The sequence below is a fragment of the Terrapene carolina genome, unplaced genomic scaffold (genome assembly GCF_002925995.2).
Source record: "Terrapene carolina triunguis isolate 2854851 unplaced genomic scaffold, T_m_triunguis-2.0 Scaffold67, whole genome shotgun sequence".
In the NCBI taxonomy this organism is placed as follows: domain Eukaryota; kingdom Metazoa; phylum Chordata; order Testudines; family Emydidae; genus Terrapene; species Terrapene triunguis.
Genome location: NW_020664418.1, coordinates 37,662,065 through 37,666,843, shown reverse-complemented (window position 1 = coordinate 37,666,843; position 4,779 = coordinate 37,662,065).

Sequence of the window (4,779 nt, the reverse complement as noted above, 5' to 3'; positions counted from 1 at the left end):
CGATCGGCCGAACCTGCCGCGTCAGCAGGTAAATAAAACTGGCCCGGCCCGCCAGGGGGTTACCCTGGCGAGCCGCGTGCCGAACGTTGCCGACCCCTGGCTTAGATAATATAGTATCTGGGGCTCTGAGTTTTTATGGAGTGGTGCTGCTTAAATGAGCCAAACAAGAGTCTGCCTGAATATTCGTGCAGCTGTTGTGCAATGTGGTGGTGCTTGAACATAGAAGAGTCAGTACTCATGCCACAAACCTCTTCTAAAGCTGGACGTAGAGACTACCAGGCTTGTGCAGGCTGGATGTATCCTTCCTGAGTGTGAAAAGGAGGATGGCTGGCAATAAAAACCAGGTGAGAGTGGTGTCTCTGGTTAGGACTCTCTTTAAAACAGATCATGGTTCTAAAGCTGTAAGTATAAGGCTTGTATAAGCACAAACAACCCCACTGGAAGTTGCTGGAGTAGCAGGGTGGGATGTGAGATGCCGCAGAGTAATAGCGCTCCCTAGTTGGCCATAAATACTAAAAAAGCCCGGTTCCTTTTTAGGTTTAAAATCTGGCCATAAGTGTCACCATGGGAGCTGCTGAATGCTCTTGACAGCCTGGTCTTTATTTAGTTAGCCCTAGGTGTGCATTTCGGGAAGTGTGGGGTGAGGGTTGGCCCCCGTACTGAGCGCTCTCTTGATTATCTAGCTCTCAGGAGGAAACTGAAGGGTATGGGAGCAGATAGTAACTGGTCAACATGTTGCTTACTTATCTAGCCAGCACATGGGATGACCCAACAGGGCTGCCATTGGGAAGGTCAGCATTCACTTTGCTGAGGTGAAAGTGGAGCCAAACAAAGTGCAACTTACACTAATGGGTCATATGCTTTGTGGCTTCTGTCGGTGGAGCACATTGCACCCCCCAGGGACTCCTTGTGTTCTTTCACTCCCCAATTCATTCCCTTCCCCCTCTAGACTGGCAGCAGTGTTCCGAAGTTAGTGTGTTACAGACACAGACCAACAGAGATTGAGTTGTGTTAGATCTCCCCTCACTCGGCCAGCAACTAACTTGGTGCACTTGGGCTGTACAATGAACAAGGTTGGAACTATGCAGCTGTCTAAACAAGATTTCTATTGCATTCAAACTACAATGGGGAAGCTTTATGAAACACATCTTAAAACTCCCCACTTCCCATGGAGGTTTAGCATAGGCTGTGTTGACATAGGCTTTCCTACTGTTATTTGTGAAAATAACCAGTTCACATCCCCTGAAGGGTGTATTATTAATTACTGACAATTCATCAGTATGTGATTGCCACCTCTGAGTTACATAAACTCACAAAGGGACAGGATCAAGTAATTTGGCTTAAATGGGGCTGTTTTTACTAATATCTCACTAAACTTGCCCAGTTTTGCTTAAAATTTGTATTAAACATCCCCTTCAAATGTATGCAGGATGCCTTGTGCTAGTGCATGAGAGCCAGAAACTGACTAGGCTGGCCAAGCAGAAGAGAAACCTGTAAGGGTGGAAACAAGGGAGACCTGACCTCTGACACGGTCTTGGTTTTGATAACCAAGTGCTAGCACAGGAATGAAGGTAGTGATTAAAATTTGTTTAAACTGGCCCTTCCCTTTATCACCAAAATCTGTACAGTTAATGAAAATAGGTCTGGAGTCCTCTAGCAGATAGGTGGCTTTGTGGTATATGAATTCTTCTGGGGAATACATCCTTTCTCTCTGCCTTTTACTTAAAGCTTCCTACTTTCCCTGTATCAAAGAGAGGGCTCATGCAAATCTAGAACAAAGAAATCTACAGCAAGGTATTCAACCAGTGAGGAAACTCTGCTAGTGATCTGCAGGAGGTTCCTGGCTTTCCTGTGTCTTCAGTGTCTGGTTTATGTGCTCTTGAGTCTGCGGTAGCTGCAAGTCTGTCGGAATTGTTCCCCTTTAAGCTTCAAAGGCTCCTGATGCTGCTGCATTGCTGGGTCATGCTCCTGGGTGGCACATCTTGGCTTACTTCTCAGACTCTGGCACTACACTTGATAAATGGATTGATTAAATTGTCAAGCAGTCTTGCAGTGGCTCAAGAGTGTGGGTACCAACCTTAGGGAAGACTGTTAGGAACCAGGCCACAAACCCCAGATTGGTTCTATACTTAGTGCTATACTTAGATTTCACCAACCAATTATCAAGTGTACACTCCTCAGGCACTATAACAGCCTAAATGTGGAGTCACAGACAGTCCCATGGGGTACTCTGATCTGTCTTGCCACTCAGGTGAGCCTACCATTGTGATAGATGGTCTCTTACACCAAAGATCACAGCAATATTCAGTTTACTTACTCTAGGTCAATTGCATCTTTGATCTCACACCAAAGACTATCCTTGTAGCCAACCCTATAATAAATTATCTGAAGATTCCTTATATTGGAAAAGGAAACTAGAGAGTTATTTACAAGGTTAAAGAAGGTAAACATATACACACCAATTACTTCCAGTCTTCAATTAAAAAAAATAGAAGCTTCTATAATCAAGTTTTATATTTCCTTTTAGGGCTAACCCAGACTAAGCACTGGGGATCTTTTGCTAAGTAATCCTTTCTCCTCAGAGTCAAGCAGCATGAAGATACAATTCCTCCTCTTATGGGGGGTTTTACCCTCCCTGCTTCTAGCTGGAAACTCAGCTGCTGAGAGGAATTCACTTGTACATCTCTTCTTAATGGGGTAGGGGGGAAGCAATCAGTAAAGTCTTTCATCCTTTTTGATGTTCCACACTAATTGATCTGATGCCGATGGGCCTTCCTTGTGGGGCAGAATATAACACTTTCTGTTGGAGGCCACCATTTCACACTAATGTCTCTCGCCTGTCTGGTGACTCACAGTTACAGAAGCTTACAATGCAAATGCTCAAATATTACCTTATAAGATGGGATACAGATGCTATAAGGGAGCCTAACGCATGCAGAAACGTACAAACATTGAATAAAATCTAAACACTGAGCATATTCCTAAAATAGGGATTAGAATACTAACAATACTAATACAGAGGAGCCAGACTCACTCCAGCTATGTATTTGTCCATGTTTGTTTGAGATGTGGGGGCTGGAGGTGTCTTGGCATGAGCCGGCACCTGGTCTGCCAGCGTCACACCAGTTTCCACTGCAGCCATGCCAAGTGAGCATATTGGCTGGTATGAGCCACTGAGAAAGCAAGTGACAGTGTGGGACAGGAAGGTGAACCCTCTGGCTACCTGGCTAAATAGCTGCCTGTCCTGTCTGTTGGGTTGGGTCAGAATCAGGTTACAAGCTAGACTAGGGGTCAGCAACCTTTGGCATGTGGCTCGCCAAGGTAAGCACCCTGGCGGGCCGGGTCAGTTTGTTTACCTGCCGTGTCCGCAGGTTCTGCCAATCGCGGCTCCCACTAGCTGCGGTTCGCCGCTCCAGGCCAATGGGAGCTGCTGGAAGTGGCGCGGGCCGAGGGACGTACTGGCTGCCGCTTCCAGCAGCTCCCATTGGCCTGGGATGGCCAGTGGGAGCCGCGATCGGCCGAACCTGCAGACATGGCAGGTAAACAAACTGTCCCGGCCCGCCAGGGTGCTTACCCTGGTGAGCCGCATGCCAAAGGTTGTTGACCCCTGAGCTAGACCATAAGATCACCTGGCCACTGGAGTTTGAGACAGGGACCAATGAAAACTGATCAGAGGTTTGTGCAAGTATTGAGTTAGTAGTAATTCTAGCATAATCTACATGGCCTAGTTAAGTGTACAATGTATGCATTTGTTTATATATTTTTAACTCCCCTAACCTTTCTCTCTAGAGTATAAACTCCTTAGTAAAAGGAGCATGATCCCTGTCCCGTTTGGGGGAATGCAGTGCTGGTGCTGGACGTAGACCCTGGAGATTTCCTGGGGCTAAAATACAGGAACAGACTACATAAATCTGCATGCTGAATTGAAAATGGCTAAGGTTGTGTTAGACTCAGCTGCACCTAGTGCAGAGCTAGGTGGTGTGGCCAGACTCCAGCCTATGTATGGGGGGGGGCACTTTGTGGAAAAAGTAGAATGAGGAAAAGACTAAGTATCTTTGGTCTCCCCAGTCACATCACAACCTACGTCATCTGGTTCTGCCTCCTGACTCTTGTAGCATTCAGGAAATGGATTCCCAACAGGGTGACTTGCCACTTCGCAAAAAGTCACTTGAATTTTCTCTTGCAGCAAAAGTGAACGGAAACATTTCCAGCTATCCTCAAGGTGATAGGACACTCCAAACGATTGACTCTCAGTCTCTGCCTTCTGAGCTTGACTCTGGCAAGAGGCTTGAGCTTTGGGATCTTAAATCCTTTACCTAATTTAGCCTTCAAGTAACTGAGTGGCCAACAAAGTGATTGTAGAATGAGGAAACAACCATTGTGCCGTCTAACTTGTCTTAAATGTATGCAATGGATTCCTTGGTTGCAATGCCCATACACATTGGGCAAGACTGCCCTCCATCTCTGCATGCTTATTTCCCACAGACGACTGGCATTTGCGTTAGTGGCAAAGGCATAGTGGATGTGTGTGCCCTGCAGAGTGATGGAACACAGAATTCCAGTGTGCTTTCCAAGTAGCTTCACAGATGCATTCACCAAAACTCTTCCGCAGCACAAAACTGAACTACTTTGCCTGCTACCCACCAGGTGGCAGTCTAGACTACTCTTTAGTTTTTTAAATAAGTACTGAACAGCAGGCTCTGAGTCTGTGACTTCTGGCACTTGAGAATGTGTGTGTGTGTGGGGGGGGTGTTACACCTGTGACCTGGGAAACTATAC